The sequence below is a fragment of the Ambystoma mexicanum genome, chromosome 3p, assembly GCF_040938575.1.
Source record: "Ambystoma mexicanum isolate Mex_15411 chromosome 3p, UKY_AmexF1_1, whole genome shotgun sequence".
Lineage (NCBI taxonomy): Eukaryota > Metazoa > Chordata > Amphibia > Caudata > Ambystomatidae > Ambystoma > Ambystoma mexicanum.
The window spans coordinates 576,221,718-576,241,084 of record NC_090925.1 but is presented as its reverse complement, the minus strand read 5'-3'; positions in this window follow the sequence as shown (position 1 = coordinate 576,241,084).

Genomic DNA, 19,367 nt, shown 5'->3' with positions numbered 1-19,367 from the left:
GGGTTGCCATGTCGGGCACATCCACATCTGGCACCAGTGGCAACCCCCGGCCAGAGGGGCAGAGGGGCACCAGCTTCACTGCCACCAAAGTTGGTGTCCTGGTGGAGCAAGTCCTGGGGCAGTATGATGCCCTCTTCGGATCGTCCCGCGCCAACAAGGAAGGACGGGAGAGGATCTGGGCCGACTGTGTGGTTGCCATCAACGCGGAGGGGGTGGCAACCCGCACCATCCAGAAGGTCAGGAAGCGCTGGGAAGACTTGAGGTCCAGGACCCTCATAAAGGCCCGGCACCTCGTGGAGGGGGGCCGGGGCCGCATGAGTTCCATCCAGATGAGGGTCCTGGAACGCGTACACCCAGCACTCCACGCCCAGGTCCTTGAGAGGGAGACCCGTCTGGAGTTGAGCGGTAAGTGGCCAAGCATTGCTGTGTGAGACAGGGCATGTTGCAGTGTGCTGGTTGTCTGATACTTGCCTGTATGTGTGACATAGGCCATGTACGCATGTATGTGTTCAGGGACATCATGGTAATGCATGTGCGACCAGTAATGTGTGAACCGCATGGTTGTTGCATGTGTTTAAATGCGACATGGGGAGCCCTATGCAGATTGTACACATGAGAGCATGGCAGTCTCTGTTCCTGGACATGGGTGGGGGTGAGGGATGGGTGCTGATGCCAGGTACATATATGGTGTCCATGTCTGTGTGCCTGACCTGCGTGTCTGTGACTTGTGAATGCCATGGATGCATGACACATGTCTGTGACAATGGACAGATTCACTGATGCAGCATAGTCATCCTTGTATCCACTGTGATTGGGGTGTACGGGGCCAGATGGATGTGACTGAGGTAAAGTGTGTGCATGTGATAGGCATGACCCATGATGCATGTGAGTTCCATTACATTGTATGTTTCGAGAGTCCATTGGACATGTATGGAAATGTCCATGGCATGCACCATGACTGTCACTGTGTGTGTTTTGCCTGGACTGACACATGTGTTGTGGAGGGACATGATGGAAGTGTACTTTGACAGTGGCACTCATCTGCTATTGCTTCCTGTCTAGGGGACCATTGTACAGTACCCTGATGCTTGTGTTCTATGTCTCCCTCTACGCAGCGGCTAGTGAAGAAGAGGGCGGAGACGGCGCTGTGGAGCAAGGCGGCGGGGATGCCCCCACGGCTGCAGCAGAAGGGGTGGGTGAGCCCCCACAGGGGCCTGCTACGGCGGAAGACGGTGAGGAGCCATCCAGGTTGGTGGTTTCCACAGAGGAGGAGGAGGCCGCCACTAAGGCGCACATGGGGCCTGGTGGGGGCATCCCTGCTGGTGCAAGTGGTGCAGTCCAGGGGCAGGGGCAGGAGGCAGCACAGGTCACCGTGGAGGGGCCTGTGCATGTTGCTGTCACTGACCCTGTGGGTGCACCACCATGCACCAGCAGGGATGCCCCGTCCCAGGCCCGTCCGCAGGTAGAGGGGATGTCAATGTCATCTGACTCCCCTCCACCTGCGGACGAGGGGACCCCTGGCCGTATGGAGAAGGTCCTGATTGGGGTCGCGATGCGCACGGCTGTGATTCGTGATGCCGTGCATGCTTCCCAGGAGGAGCACGCACGTCATCACGAAGAGCACCGTGCCGACGTGGCCCAATTGGGATCGTCCATGTTCGGGGGTTTCCTGCATGTGTCGGCCAATCTGGCGGCCCTCTCCTCCTCTGTGGAGACTATACGCCAGTCGTTCTCCTTGCCGGCCCAGATGCCACCAGGGCCCCCTGTGGTCCTGCCCTGACCAATGCAGCCAGCTCGGTGGGGATCCCATCCCTGCCACAGTCGGGAGTCAGAGGTCCAGCATGGGTGGACACCACAGCAACTGTACCCCAGCAGATGGAGGATGTGCCGGCATCATCAGGCAGGGCACGTGCACGACGGCGTCTGTGGATTCCATCAGCCTGGATGCCGTTGTGCTGGCAGAGGCAGTGGCGTCGGAGGCAGCAGCGGAGTCAACGTGGGAGGCATCATGGCTCGGGGCCATCAACATCGGAGGGGCAGGCATCGGACCGAGGGCAGGAGGACCCAGGACGGGAAGTGTCTTCCGTGTGGCAGCGGTTGGGCCAGCATATAGGTGCGGAGCGGCGGCGGGCGGAAGAGGCGCGGCTCACAATGGTCAGGGCGGAGAACTCCATGCGGAGGGCCCTGAGGCGGGCCGAGTGCCTCGAGGCAATCCGCAGGGGGTTGGAGGAGGAGAGGGCGTCGTCCCTGCGGACCCTCGGGGCCATGGAACAGGACCGCCTCCGGGACATCGAACAGGAGTTCGATGATGCCCTGGCCCGGAACACCACGGAGTGAGCCGCTGGACTTGCCCGCCGCCTTTGTATATAGTTATATAGTTAGTGTTAGGTTTCCTTTATTTATTTTTTTTATTTGGTTGCGATTGGACAATGCGCCACATTTTTGTATGTAGTTCAGTTTTTAGTTAGTTGTCATAGTTAGGTTTCATTTGGTTGGGCTCATGGACCCGGGATTATCTTGTAAATAGTTCTTCAATGGATTTTTCTATTTTTTGGATTTTTTTCATGGACATTCTTCTTCTTTTGGTTGTTTTGCTTTGTGTTTTTTCTCATTTCATTTCCATTCAAGTTGATTTTAAATACATTTTTATTTTCATCCTTCAATGTGTCGTATCATCTCATTGCTTTCATGCATGTCATGTTGGGTGTTTTAACATTCACTTGCAGCCATTGTGTGTGACAGACATGTGTTCATTTGCATTATATACATTGGGTGTGTAACATGTCATTGCCTTTGATATGTGGGTGGATGTGATAGTTGGTTGGGCCTTTTGGCAGGGGAGGATGGCCATTACGGACATGATTGGGGATTGGTGGGACCCAGGTGCAGGGGGGCATGGATGGGACATGGGTAGGGGCCTGGTGGTGGGTGCCCCACAGTGCTGGGGGGTGGGGGTGGTGGGGAACATTCGTTGGACATGGGTGGGGGCCTGCTGGCAGGTGCCCCACAGTGCTGGGGGGTGGGGGTGGTGGGGAACATGAGTTGGACATGGGTGGGGGCCTGGTGGAGGCTGCCCCTGCACTGCTAGGGGGTGGGGGTGGTGGGAGACATGGGTGGGGGCCTGGTAGTGGGTGCCCCTGGTGACTGGGGGGTGGGGGTGCTGGGTGACATGGGTGGGGGCCTGGTAGTGGGTGCCCCTGGTGACTGGGGGGTTGGGGGTGCTGGGAGACATGGGTGGGGGCCTGGTGGAGGCTGCCCCTGGTGACTGGGGGGACGGGGGTGGTGGGAGACATGGGTGGGGGCCTGGTGGAGGCTGCCCCTGGTGGCTGGGGGGTGGGGTTGCTGGGAGACATGGGTGGGGGCCTGGTGGTGGCTGCCCCTGCACTGGTGGGGGTGGGGGTGGTGGGGAACATGCGTTGGACATGGGTGGGGCCTGCTGGCAGGTGCCCCACAGTGCTGGGGGGTGGGGGTGGTGGGGAACATGAATTGGACATGGGTGGGGGCCTGCTGGCAGGTGCCCCACAGTGCTGGGGGGTGGGGGTGCTGGGAGACATGGGTGGGGGCCTGGTGGTGGGTGCCCCTGCACTGCTGGGGCGTGGGGGTGCTGGGAGACATGGGTGGGGGCCTGGTGGTGGGTGCCCCTGCACTGCTGGGGGGTGGGGGTGCTGGGAGACATGGGTGGGGGCCTGGTGGAGGCTGCCCCTGGTGGCTGGGGGTGCAGGGGGACATGCGTTGGTGGGCAGTAGTGACATGTGGGTTGGCTGGGGGGCATGGCCATGGTGGATGGGGTGCCTGCAGGACATGTGCAGGGTAGGCCCCTGTGGTGTGAGCCACCTGCAGGGGCCGTGGAGGGTGTAGAGGGAACACCTGGGTGGACCCACACGTGCAATTCACGTGTGGTGCTCCCCGCGCACCCCTGAAATACACTTACCCTGCGGAAGTCACGTGTGTAACTTCCCCTGCACCCTGAAATACAAGTACCCTGCTGATATCACGTGTGGAACTTCACGCGCACCCCGAAATGCACGTACCCTGATGGAATCGCGTGTGGAACTTCACGCGCACCCCTGAGATACGCGTACCCTGCTCGCACGGGCCCAATCGCGTGTGGAAATTCCCGCGCACCCCTGAAATACACGTACCCTGCTGGAATCGCGTGTGTAACTCCCCCTGCACCCTGAAATACACGTACCCTGCTGATATCGCGTGTGAAACTTCCCCCGCACCCTGAAATACACGGACCCTGATGGAATCGCGTGTGGAACTTCCCGCGCACCCCTGGAATACACGTACCCTGCTGATTTCGCGTGTGAAACTTCCCCCGCACCCTGAAATACACGTACCCTGATGGAATTGCGTGTGGAACTTCCCGCGCACCCCTGGAATACACGTACCCTGCTGATTTTGCGTGTGAAACTACCCCACACCCCGAAATACACGTACCCTGATGGAATCGCGTGTTGAACTTCCCCCGCACCCTGAAATACACGTACCCTGATGGAATCGCGTGTGGAACTTCCCGCGCACCACTGAGATACGCGTACCCTGCTCGCACGGGCCCAATCGCGTGTGGAAATTCCCGCGCACCCCTGAAATACACGTACCCTGCTGAAATCGCGTGTGTAACTTCCCCTGCACCCTGTAATACACGTACCCTGATGGAATCGCGTGTGGAACTTTCCGCGCACCCCTGGAATACACGTACCCTGCTGATTTCGCATGTGAAACGTCCCCCGCACCCTGAAATACACTTACCCTGATGGAATCGCGTGTGGAACTTCCCGCGCACCCCTGAGATACGCGTACCCTGCTCGCACGGGCCCAATCGTGTGTGGAAATTCCCGCGCACCCCTGAAATACACGTACCCTGCTGAAATCGCGTGTGTAATTCCCCTGCACCCTGTAATACACGTACCCTGATGGAATCGCGTGTGGAACTTAACGCGCACCCCTGGAATACACGTACCCTGCTGATTTTGCGTGTGAAACTTCCCCCGCACCCCGAAATACACATACCCTGATGGAATCGCGTGTGGAACTTCCCGCGCACCCCTGAGATACGCGTACCCTGCTGGCATGGGCCCAATCGCGTGTGGAACTTCCCGCGCACCCCTGGAATACACGTACCCTGCTGATTTTGCGTGTGAAACTTCCCCCGCACCCCAAAATACACGTACCCTGATAAAATCGCGTGTGGAACTTCCCGCGCACCCCTGAGATACGCATACCCTGCTCGCACGGGCCCAATCGTGTGTGGAAATTCCCGCGCACCCCTGAAATACACGTACCCTGCTGAAATCGCGTGTGTAAATTCCCCTGCACCCTGTAATACACGTACCCTGATGGAATCGCGTGTGGAACTTCCCGCGCACCCCTGGAATACACGTACCCTGCTGATTTCGCGTGTGAAACTTCCCCCGCACCCCGAAATACACGTACCCTGATGGAATCGTGTGTGGAACTTCCCGCGCACCCCTGAGATACGCGTACCCTGCTCGCACGGGCCCAATCGCGTGTGGAAATTCCCGCGCACCCCTGAAATACACGTACCATGATGAAATCGCGTGTGTAACTTCCCCTGCACCCTGAAATACACGTACCCTGCTGGAATCGCGTGTGTAACTTCCCCTGCACCCTGAAATACACGTACCCTGCTGATATCGCGTGTGGAACTTCACGCGCACCCCTGAAATACACGTACCCTGCGGAAATCGCGTGTGTAACTTCCCCTGCACCCTGAAATACACGTACCCTGCTGATATCGCGTGTGGAACTTCACGCGCACCCCTGAAATACACGTACCCTGCGGAAATCGCGTGTGTAACTTCACGCGCACCCCGAAATACACGTACCCTGATGGAATCGCGTGTGGAACTTCCCGCGCACCCCAGTGATACACATAGCCCGCTTGCTGTGCTGGTACAGGGTTAGCGCAGCCCTTTGCGCTGGATTGGGTATATTGATGGCTTTTCCCTGCGCGAGAGGCGTTCTTGGGGGCGTAACTGGCGCTGTTGCAGGGTCGCTGCGCCACTGTGCGCCACGGCTGGTTTTGGTGGCTGGAATCCATGAATACGCTGTGCGCGGAAATGGATCTTAGCGCACGCGGCTGGCGCAGGGATTCGCACGCGCACCCTGTGCGCCAGCCGCGTGCGCCACTTGTGCGCTGAATTCTATGAATTACCCCCTAAGTCTGTTCACAGCATAGAAGCATGCCACAGCGCAACCACAAAAGGAAAAGTGAACATTCTTCTGTTTCCACGAAATAGACTATTAGTGCTGATGCATGGGAAGGAGTCTGGAATGACCCCCACAGCCTGAAACAGCTGACTGCAGGTAGAGGAAAGCCGGGATGCGGGATTGGACAATGGCATAATTGTTTTATTTATTCATTTATTTGGTTATTTATTAAGCACACCTTTGTCAATGAGGGCATCATTGCGATACTGGGAGATACGCAAGAAAAAATAGCAAAAAAAGGAAAAAAGTGCTAGAACAGACACGTCTTCAGGGGCAGCAAAAATGTAGGCGCTCCTGTGTGGCACACAAAGCCAGAGCAAGAGAATTAAAGAGCCTGGCAGCTGCAACCCCTCATTTGGAGCAGTGAAAATTGGAGATCTGAATGAGAAGTAGAGATGCTAAATGGAGGCAGGGAGAGGGAACATATGGGACATATAGGAGAAATCTTTCCTGTAAAAACTGAAGACCAGAGTCACAGAAGGTCCGGTGCACCATACAAGGTGCTTTACAATGCACATGCTTCACCACAGGAAGCCAGTGCAATGAGGCAAGTATGTGAGGGGCCAGAAGCCTGAGAAGAAGTCCAGTCACCATTCTGGCAGCAGTGATCTGCAGGAGCTGTAAGCGATGAGGCTAAGGCTGAGCCAAATACAGGGCATTACAGTGATCCAAAGAACCTGCAACCATAGAAGATGTCAGCACAAAGTGAAAGTGAGTTGGAAGGTAAGGGAGAACTTGAAAGAGACAGACTGGCAGAATGAACTAACCTGAGGCTCAAAGGACAGGCCATAAAGTCAGAGGTCCACATGACGGAACCCGAGGCTGCCCCCACTACTAAGAACTCAGTCTTATTGCCATTCATAAGAAGCCAGTTGCGCTAATCCAGGTGTTAATCACCAGCAGACAAGCCTGAAAACGTGATGATGTGTGCTGATGTAGCAAATCCAGACGGACCAGTATTTGGGAGTTATCTGCATAAGAGTAACATCTAAAACCGAAAGAGTGTATAAGCATAACCAAAGGCTGAATATAGAGAGAAGAGGGGAAAGAGCCAAACCCTGTGGGACCTCAAACAACATAGAATAGGGGGCTGAACAGTAAGGAGAAAGCAAAAGAAATTGTGACCTATCAGAAAGAAACCAGCGGAACCAAGCAGGCACCAAGACTGAAATGCCCGCCAAGGACAGCCTGTTACTTAACATCAGGTGGGGCAACTAAGCCCTACCCTAAAAAATGACCACTGTGAACGTCACTAAATGCACAACATCCGAATGGTTTACAAAACTATAGGACTCCTAATTAGGCGGTCCTCTACAATTGACTGGCACTCTAACCTCTGTCAGTACTTTTCCGCCTACGACTTGCAGCATGCAGGCTGGCATTCCAGATGCTGGTGAGCTCGCTTTAACCATTGCTTCCCACCAATTAGCATATCAATCGATCATCACCTCAGTGGTCTACTGTCAATAAGGCTTTGAAGCTCAGCCTTGAGAGTGTTCTTAGCGCTCAGAAATTCAGGGAGTGAAAGCACGCTCTGCCTTCGTGTGCAGGTGTGACCATATCGTTCATCCAACTGCATCCTTCCATGTGACTGAAGACCATTCAGACCATTCGTGCCTTTTGAACAGGAGTTTTGTTCTTTCACACAATTTGTATCCAATGTCAGTTTACTCCAGTTCGATAAGACTTGGCTTCCTTGGCTCATCCAGCTGCTGAGATTCAACTTGTAATTCAATTTGTTTTTCAGCTGAGACACTCTGGAGATGAGGCTTCCTCTGCCTTCTTGCTAAAGTCCAGCACTGCTATAGTGCGTAGTGGAAATATCCATCCTTTACTTGTCCATATGCATGTATACATTCAGTAAAAAAACTTTGTTAAAGGTACGTTATGGTTAAGTTGCGCTACTAAAAACCTATGAAATTCAGTGAAAAAAATCTTTGTTAAAGGGACGTTATGATTCAAAGTAAAACCGAAAACCCCCTGAAATTCGGCAGTTATGGTCAGATAAGCAACCATAACTCGCGCCACCGTGCACTGCTAACACTAACACCCAGGACATCAAAGATGACATCTCAAATGTCATTGATGACATCACTGATGACATCACATGTCTGGCTCTCCCTTTTTTCCCTTTACTGACATATCTAGGCCACATAGTTTTCTTCAGTAACAGTCAGGAAGTAAAAATTGAAAAAGGTACTATATTTGTAGACTTAGGGTCAAGTCACATCATATGAAACATATACATAGTGGAAGACACAGGCTTGAAAGAGAGCAATCCTTTCTGTGCATGAAGATAATCATTAGGGTTATCAGCACTTTCTCATAGTTTTATTTTTATTACTCTACCTTCCCTGTATATGCTCATATTTGTATACATTATACTCACTCTCCTTTCCTTTGGGTGCAGTCACATCATGTGATACACATACATATGGTAAGTAGCAGCTTTGAAACAGAGCAATAGTTTCTCTGCATAAAGACAATCAGTTAGGTTATGAACTCTTTCTGCTACTACTTCTGCTTTTTTGTTTACTTCACTGTCCCTGTATATACTCATATTTGTATGTGTTGTTGTCTCTTTGTGTTTTGTCTGTAATAATTATGCATTAAGTGGGTTTTATTATCTGCTTATTACATGTTTCACAGTACGCAAAACTCTAATAAGAAAGCAGTTATCATTTCACTATTCAACATGGCAAGATTATGAATATGGCACCTTCATCATGTATGCTGCTCACACTGCCTATGTTTCTGCATGAGTAGCTTAGTATACTGGATAGAACTTCATAATATAATGCTATTTATATCAATGCATTGCTTAATGCACTAATTAGCTCATGATATTTATCCCAATGATCCTTGACAGTTTTTGGTCAGCATTATAAGAATCCCTTGTACAGAGTTTTTATGAAAAGTAAATACACATGTGATGTCATCAGTGATGTCATCAATGACATTTGTGATGTCATCTTTGATGTCCTGGGTGTTAGTGTTAGCAGTGCACGGTGGCGTGAGTTATGGTTCCTTATCTTACCATAACTGCCAAATTGCAGGGGTTTTTCGGTTTTACTTTGAACCATAACGTCCCTTTAACAAAGTTTTTTCACTGAATTTCCTAGGTTTTTAGTAGCGCAACTTAACCATAACATCCCTTTAACAACGTTTTTTTACTGAATTTCATAGGTTTTTAGTAGCACAACTTAACCATAATATCCCTGACTTTAAATACATGTAACATAGAACATACTGAACCCCTAGCTAGTGATTTCGATGTCCGCGGACTACCGCCATGTCCACGGACATATCGAAAATTTGAGCGTGGTGAATGTAAATTTAAATAGTGTGCCCCATTTCCCTTTGAGGTTTGCTCTGAAAATAGCCGTTTTTTTGGGGTTTTTTTGCATATGCTTGACAGACACCTGTTATTTTGTATTTTTTCTCTTCTTTTTTTCTTACTTTACTCCTAAAATCTTCACATAACCTTCTCCAAAGCAACCCTTACATTCCAAAACAGCATGGCATTTCCCATAAAAGATATGGAAATGCCATCTTCTTTAAAATAAACAGCATTACTGGAATCAATATTCTCATTATTACAGAAGAACATACCAGCTCTAAGCATGAAGGCACACATGCCTCGGTTGATTACACACCTAGCATTGTTTTGCTGAGGACAAAAAACTGAACTATTGTCCCTTATTGCCCTAGGTAGTAATCCAGAAAAAATTACTTTGGCATTTGGAAGGATGTTCATTACTGCTTGAACCAAGTGTTCCAAATCTGCCAACAAAGTAGGGGCACTGACATAGCCCAAACGGAAAGCACCATAGTGCAAAACTACCACAAGGGGACTGTTGATCCTGCCCATATCTTCACAAACTTGTACAATTCCCTGTACATTGCAATCAGGCACAATGCTCCACATGACCTCCACTCCTTTAACATCAAAATTCTTTGCAACATGCCTGCATTGAGCATACTGTTGTAAACCATGCACAAACATATTTCCGAGCACCAACACCCTGACTTTCTCCACTTCTGCCATCTTCACTACACACAGTCTCTTTCAACACAAATCCACAACCTCAACATCTGATTGGCTGTTCCCTACAGTCTTCTTTCCATGATGGATTTGCTGGAAAACCCCGGATGTAGCACGCCCTGTCCACGGACAGCCGCGGTGTCCGCGGAAAACATAACTCTTGGACAGCCCTTCTACCATTTCCACTTCACTCTCTGTGCCATTCCCTCATTGCATACAACTAAGCAGTCACACAATACGGAGAACGTCCTCAGAACACCCCCATTTTGTTTATTTTCGAACATTTCAGGACACCACAAGTGTTCTTATAACATATGCAACTTGCCAGCGAACAATACGGACAACGTCCTCAGAACACCCCCATTTTCTTTATGTGCGAACATTTCAGGACACCGCGAGTGTTCCTCTGGCTCACTCTTTTTTCTTTTGCTGACATATCTAGGCCACATGGTTTTCTTCAGTAACAGTCAGAAACTAAAAATTGTATTTTATTTGTAGATGTATCCTACAAGTAGGTTCTTATAGTAATTCCCTTAGAGGCCAGTCACATCATATGAAACATATACATAGGGGAAGACACTGGGCCTCATTACACGGATGGCAGTAAGGGTTTACCGGTACCGGTATTTTACCGGTACCGGTAAATCCTTACCGCCTTACTACGAAGTTCGTTTGCGGGTTGGGGAATTTAACACCTGCTTTTTGCAGGCGTTAAAAATCCAACCCGCAAAGGGACCAGGGAGCTAATTACGGTACTGCAGTTTGCGGTACCGTAATTAGCGCCTTCCCCATTCCCATAGAGCCCTATGGGGCAAAAATGGGAATGGGAAAGGGCAATGGTGGAAGGGGGAGTGTAAAAAGCAATTTCTCAGAGATGGCTGAACACAGAATGTTGCAAACTAAGAATTTATGGTCGTTTACAGTGAAGGTCAGCTGCTTCCATTTTTTGGTCGCGTGCCGGAGAGGCCCATGACTTGCACTATAGGGTTCTCTAGTTTTTTGACCTTGACAGACAGGGATCGTGCTAAAAGACTTCTTTTGAAGGAGTGTTGCAAAAACGTAAGACACGATAAGGATGAAATTTCTGAAACAAAACCATTTTTATATATTATATCACTATGAGAAAGATCGTTGGCACAGAGGGAGTCATATTTTGGGACTGCACTACGCTTAGACAATGGAAAATGCCAATATAATGTAAGTAACCGTTTAGATTATTTTATACCGGAATATAATAACAATAGCGTGGCATTAAAGCCCGGTTAAGTTGTACTTGTTCATTCAATGTAGCATAGTGTTTTCTACCGCGCACTATCACCGCCGAATTGGTCCCCTATCGCTTAGAGGGCTCTGAAAAAGGCAGAGGACAGAGGGTGGGTTAATGAGAATAAGTTAACATACTCCGTTGCACTATCCTCGCTATCAAATAGTTTCACGCCCTAATAAATAAAATGAATATTTTTAATGAAGATCGGCTGGTGAGACTAATTTATGTTTTTTAAAACAGGTATGTCCTTCCGTACTGTCAATGCCACGATTTTCAGACCACGGCCGACTGATTTTTTAACTGCCATGTGCAGCTACTTCTAAACAACTTCATGACCCTCACCATTTTATGGGACAATCGCCAAGGACCAATATGCCCTTACGCGGTGCTAGCGGCTAGAAGCAGCATACCAACCATTATGGTGGTCTAATGCCTCGTTGTTGGAACAGCCTTCCGATTATCAGTGCGACCATAGTGCTTCTTTTATCATAAACCAACACCCTGTGTACCGCAAAGGAACAGCGCGTGACTCAAGATGAACTTTTGCGGATCGACAGCAAAGACAAATGCAAATCGCTGAATATTCTCTAAACATTTGATGTCAAATAAAAGTACTTTACGAAATGTACAATCTTGCTGTTTGCTTTTAAATCACAGTTTCATATTCCGAATTGTGGTGCGCTGTGTTGTGAGATGATCTGTGTTGTTTTCCGGGTTCTGTGTAAAGCCGCGTAAGACTGGAGACGACTGGGCCTTACGCGGTACTAGCAGCTAGAAGCAACATACCAACCATTATGGTGGTCTAATGCCTCGTTGTTAGAACAGCCTTCCGATTATCAGTGCGACCATAGTGCTTCTTTTATCATAAACCAACACCCTGTGTACCGCAAAGGAACAGCGCATGACTCAAGATGAACTTTTGTGGATCGACAGCAAAGACAAATGCAAATCGATGAATATTCTCTAAACATTTGATGTCAAATAAAAGTACTTTACGAAATGTACAATCTTGCTGTTTACTTTTAAATCACAGTTTCATATTCCGAATTGTTGCGCGCTGTGTTGTGAGATGATATGTGTTGTTTTCCGGGTTCTGTGTGAAGTCGCGTAGGACTGGAGACGACTGGGCTCGTATGGCTATGCACCCTGTACCGTCACGGAGAGAGACGGGGAATATGAATGCTTTGATAATGTCAGGCTTAGGGGCGGGAGATATGATTTAGTGTTGCAAAAGCAGGTCAGCCAGGTCGATGGGGCAAGTGATAGGATTATCACATAATGTCGATGCACAGCAGCCTGATTTATCGTTTGTTTAGTGGACAAAAAGTCGGGTAAGGGCCATAGGAAATTGTAATGTCAACGGACATAAGGAGGCTTCTTAGAACACTTTCAACCTGACAATGAACAATACGAACATCATTCTCAGAACACCCCCATTTTGTTTAATTGCAAACAGTACCTCCACGTCCACTCTTCCTCGTCCCAGTACTTACTTCATGTGGCCCCTGCCTCCGACACAGGACCTTCTTGTATTTCTTTAAATTCCTATAACTCCTCCCCCACATCCACATCACTCAGTTTCATATTACCAAGCCGGAGCATGGGACCTTCCCCGCAGGGAGGGTGAGGAGGGTCGTCAGTACTGTGATGAGGAAGAGTAGGACTAGGAGTAATGAAGATTACTGTTAAGTAATCAGAGCATTTCATGACACCGCGAGTGTTCTTAGAACACATTCAACTTGCCAGAGTACAATACGGCCAGCGTCCTTAGGACACCCCCATTTTGTTTATGTACGAACATTTAAGGACACCGCGAGAGTTCTTAGCTCAATTTTAGCTTGCTTGCGAATAGAACGGACACATACTCCATCCTCAGAACACCCCACCATTTAGTTTATATAGAACATTTCAGAACAGCCGTGTTGTCCACAGACAAATCGAACACAACAAAAGTGTCTAGCATATTAAAAAAACGGAACATTGAACCTATCTCATACTCCCCCACCCTCCCCAAACACTCTTACAGACCAACACACTGCACTAAATACAATTTTTAATCCAAGTTTCACTGCGCTGTCCGCGGTCGTCCACGAATGCAAGATGGCGGGCGCCACAGAAAATCTGACACGCTTCACGCACCACGCCATCCAATCAGCAAACACGTTGCATGTCTGCGGACATCACGCAAGCCGCTCGGCCAATCAGGGCACTGTCCGCGGAGCGAACCGGGAAGTCCGTCCTCGGAGCAAACGGAGATATCACTAATTTTTTTGCCTTACATTTTGGTCATTTAAAAAAAAAACTACTGGACGGATTTACACCAAATTTGCAAAAGCCCGCTTTCGGGACCAAGCCCCCGCTCCTGCCGCAAATTTGGTCTAAATCCGTCCAGCGGTTTGGGCTGTAGGCGTGCGCAAAGTTTTTTCCCATTATGTCTATGGGAAAAAAACAAAAGTTTTGGGACCCCCCCCTATAACTTTCAGAGTGGGTCAGATACCTTTTTTTGCAAAGTTTAGTGAGGATTCATCCAGGAGGAGCGATGTTATAAGCCACCCAAAAGATTCTCTTCCTATGGAAACACCAACTTAACCATAACTACACGGACGCTACCGTCCATGTAATATATTGGGGCTTGCCACAATCTATTTACTATGAAGCTAGCCTCAAGATTATTTAGTCTGCTTGCATTTCTTTTGCATCTGTACACGTGTAACATAGCTTGATGTCTTCATCGATTCTGTGGCATAAGCTTCTTCAGCTTGATCCCAAGATGTCACTTATCCTTGATACTTTCTTGATGCCTTATAGAATATCTGCATTCTCTGGGCTCTTCATCTCTTCTAGGTATGTCAGTTCAGCTATGTGTGACGTTTACTTGGTGATGGTTGGTGACATCACCATTCTTCCTTACTTATTTATTTGCTCTGCTTCCTCAGGAATCTTATTTAAACAACCATCATATTTCCTCGTATGCAGGTATGGTTTCCTCAATTGGAATCTTGCCTCTAGGATTCCTTTTGGCCTTTGTCGTTTCAACTGCTCCGTTTATGTCACATACTCTGGTTTCTAACATACAGGCAATAGAGGCGGAAAGGTTGAGGTGGGGGTACTTGGCTCCTCCTCTACACTCCCCCCTCTGGTCGATTCATCGACCACTCTCACATCATCCTTCACATCCAGGCATTCAGGTGTGAAGAAAAGCTTCTGTGGGATCCATATCTTTATGACACCCTTCAGGGATCCTGCTGTTTTCACATTCTCATCCTTGTTCTACGTCATGAGCATGCATTGTCCATTTGGACTGCCATAGATCCATCTTCCTACATACTTCTGATGAGTCTTTGGATACAGGAATTTCGTCCCCTCAGGTGCATGAATACTGGCCTTCACAAAGTCTCTGATTTCTTCATCCGTCAAGTCTTTCCATCCTGGTGCGACATCAATCATGATCTTCATCCCTACGGCTTTCTTTACTGTCTTATTACATTGTGAGATTATCAATTTGATCACACAGAATCCAAGTAATATCATTACTATTAGGGCTCCAAGAAACTTATGTCTGCCATCCATTGTGGAACCCAAGAAAAGAGTGATCCAAACCAGCTGTCATCAGCAACGTCTTCAACTTTTTCTATCATCTGCCCATGGAGCTTCATCAGAATATCTATGGCCTCTGACAAGGTTCCATTCTCGTCATCATGAGAAGGTATAAATGTGCAACATGATTCCCCAATTTTTGTACAAACACCTTCATTCATAGCTGTAATCATATCCAAGACATATCTGTTCTGAATAGTCATCAGTCGTATGGCTCGCAACTCTTCTCTGATAGCATTGAATCCCTTTATGGTAGTGTTGATCATCTGTAGCAATTCCCATCTTGTGATCTGCAGCCACTTGGTATTTGCTCCAACTTGGATTCTTGGCATGAAAATCATCGTGAACACTGATGAGGTCTGGCTGAACAGCCTGTGCTCATTTGGAATAGCATCATAAGCTTCTATGGATTTTGCTGAAAAATAGTTCTCTCTCTTCATCCTATCCATCAGCTCCACAGATATCTTCTTCCTCACATGAGCATCTGCTTTTGGAAAACTGTCAAGATGCAGATCACTTTTTGGAATCACCAACGCTGGAACATGGACATTCAATAATGAACATCATCCTCCCCAATCTTTGGGTAGCTACATGTACCCCCTGGATCCACAAGCCCAATAATGATCCATTATTACTGCTGTTCCATGTATCATTCCTGGTACATCAATGATTTGACCACAGTTCTGATTCTCTCAAACTGTTCTTGTGCCATTATTTCTGAAGCAAAGCTTTCAACTTTCCAGAGGCACTATCTGCAAGAGTCCTGCTCTGTCTTCGATCCAAGTCAGTAGCTTAGAAAGTCTTGGCTATAATGGCTTACAACCATTCTGTACAATGTCAATGGCAGGTGTGTAGCAACCAATGACCACCCAGGCTCTGAAAATGACCACTCCTTCTTCCCATCCATCTGGTGATAACACTGATCCCCAGATCTGGATTCGACCTCAGTTCTTCCATCTACAAATTTCTTCTGCAGATTTTCCTGGACTCTCCAGTTTTTTTGTTCACCTCCCATTTGATTCCAGCCCCTTTCACTCCAGGCTTCACGTATCTGATCACATGATTCTTAGTATGGGTCTGTTTCTTGTCTTTGGATCTTGGATGTAGTCATCTTCATCTGGATCTGTCCATTCACTTGCCCATTTGAGGTAGGCATCTCGTCTCATGAATTGGCCTCTTGATCCAATTCACTGGGCAGACTGGTAAAACTGACACAGATCAAGCAAACAGCAAATCTAAAGTATTGCCCTGTACATGGGTAGGACAAACCGGAAGTTGTAAGAACTTGAGGTCAGATAAAACTGAAATTAGCTATTCTGCATGAGAATCCAATGGATTATTAGGATGAAGACTGAAGTCACCTAAAATGATCAAATTAGTGAAACGCATATGAAAGTGCGCCATAGCCTCAGCAAAAGCCAACAGAATAGAGGGGCTCATGGTAGTAGGCCATTACCTCTGCAGCAGTAATGCAACATACAAGGAAACAAAATAAATGAACTGTAGTAAATTAAAATAATAACGAGAAAAATAAAACAAAGCATATGCTGAGTGTGACAGAATGTAAAAGAGGCGCCCAGTTAAACGCCCAGGCTGCGTGAATACGCAGAGCCTGTAAAAGGAAATAAAATTAAATGCAAAATTAAACAAAATGAGATAGAATAGAAGAGCGACCTAAAAAGCATCCTTATGTCACCAGGATAGCCAGTAGCTGAATATGGGAGCCTCAGAACAAGCCAATCGGCACAGAGCTGTTGATGGCAAGCAAGGAAAGACTTGCTGTGCATGTGGGTTTGAAAAGAAAAAAGAGGGAATTTTTTTAATGCTTTTGGTCAACTTCATTTATTTCTACCTGGAAAGCAGAGAAACTTTAGTTCAGTGAGGAATGTGATGAGAAGGGGGACAGGAGGTAATGCTATTGTGGTACATGCAGGAGATGTACAGGAGTCACATGAGTGCAATAGAAATTAGATGGCATCATTGGAATGGCATTTTCTATTATTGCCCCCTCTGCTGTAAAGATGGGATGACATGGTGATCAAGTGATAAGCCAGTTACTCTTGTGAATTAATTAAAATACATTATGGCAAATCTCATCATGGAGTGCAAGGGATGAAGCTCCACCAATTTTGAAATCCAAACTGCCTCTTTCTCTTTAGTATTGTCAGAGCCCTCTCATCTCCGCTCTTGCATTTTTAAAGGCAATGCCTTGCCAGTGGAGGTACCCTATTGTTTGGATACTTCATAGAGCTACAGTGTTTTATCGGTGCACTCATTTCCTCACCCTTCTGAATTTGAGTTCTGTGACTCTCCCTTTGAGTTTGTGAGATCATTCTTAGGAAACATACATCACCCTGCACACTTGTATAAAGGTCCAATCGCAATGTTGACCCAGTAATCACATGCCAGGCTAGAGTTTTGTATAGTAAACACAATGGGCCTGGTCATGACTTTGGCGGTAACGCCGGCTGGATTACCGCCGGCGGTATTAGCCCTACCGCCAAACTCCCCGGCGCTGATAGCACCGGATCACGAGTTCGGCGGTAATGTTAATCCCCATTCCCCATTGAGCCCATTCGGGAATGCCCCATCATCCCCAACACTGTCTGGTGCACCAACATTCAAAAAGCACTGCTAGATAAAATCGCCACACTTCAATATAAAATTAATGCCAAAAGAAGCAACCTCTTTGACTCTGCCCTGAACTCACCTTCACTTAACCTCCCTACCCCTGAACCTACTTGTAAACCATTCAGATTCTCTCCTCTTACCATTGAGGAAGTGGAAAATATCATAAGGAAGCTTAAGCCCTCAAATTGTCAAGGTGATACATGTCCTGCTCCTATTATCAGGGAGGCAGCTCACGACCTTGCGCCTTTTATCATCACATTCATAAATGCCTCTCTCAAATTTGGTATTGTCCCTGACAACCTTAAGGATACCTGGGTCATTCCACTAATTAAAAAAGCCACTCTTGACCCGTGCAACCCATCTAACTACAGGCCCATTACCACTGTGCCATATTTAGAAAATATTTTGGACCGTGCTGCCTATCTACAAATTCAGGAATACCTTTAATCAAACCACCTATTGGGACTCCGTCAATCAGGCTTCTGTCCCTGACATGGTACAGAAACCTCCCTCCCTGATTCACTTAAAAACTCAAATTGAGGTCCTAAAAGACAAGGATAAACCGGCACTCCTCATTCTACTTGACCTTTCTGCAGCTTTTGATTCGGTTGATCATAAAATTCTCTGTCACCACCTTCTCTGACGAGTCCTCATCATGGATCAGTTCTTTCCTGGCCAACAGAACCATGAGGGTCTTTTCTCCATTGGCTTCGCTTGAACCACCACCTGTCCTCTGTGGAGCCCCACAAGGGTCCTGTGTCTCCCCCACGTTATATAACGTGTTTACAAAGCCACTCTTCGATATACTTGACTATCTGAGTGTCTCCTACACCAACTACACCGACGACACCAGATACTCATTCCCCTCACTGGTGACCATATTTCTGACGCTGCAGTACTCAATGAAGTTTACTCAGTCATCCAGGCCTGGATGGCACATCATGGGCTCTGCCTTAATGATGGAAAAACTGAGTTGCTGATCCTCGGCTCACACGCCAAACTGGCTAAACTAGATTCTGCTTATAATTCAATCACTATCGATGGTAACATCATTAAAGTGTCCAACATAACTAAAACTCTTGGTATCTACCTGGACTCGACACTTTCTCTTACCAGACAAACTAATGCGGTGGCGTCTGCTTCGGCCTATATGTGCAAACTCATCACAGCTTGCAGACATTTTCTTAGAACCGAAAACTGTATCATTCTTGCCAGAACCTTAATCATGGCAAAAATTGACTATTGTAATGCCTTATATCTAGGGACTAGCCAAAGAAACATTGACAAGCTACAAGTCACCCAGAATAATGCCATCAGGGTTGCCCTTAACTTGCGTAGGAGATCCCACATCTCTGATACTAGACGCAAGCTACACTGGCTCCCTGTTGCGCATAGAATTTCTCTCAAAACTTTAGCCTTAGCCTACAAGGCCCAGAACAATCTAGCACCTGACTACCTGGCCAATCATTTCACGTGCCACTCTGCCAACAGACCCTTGAGGTCTGCTTATGTACACATGCTGTCTATCCCCAGCTTCAAGCTGCAGACAGCCGGGGGAGCAAGCTTCCCAGTCCTTGCCTCCAAATTATG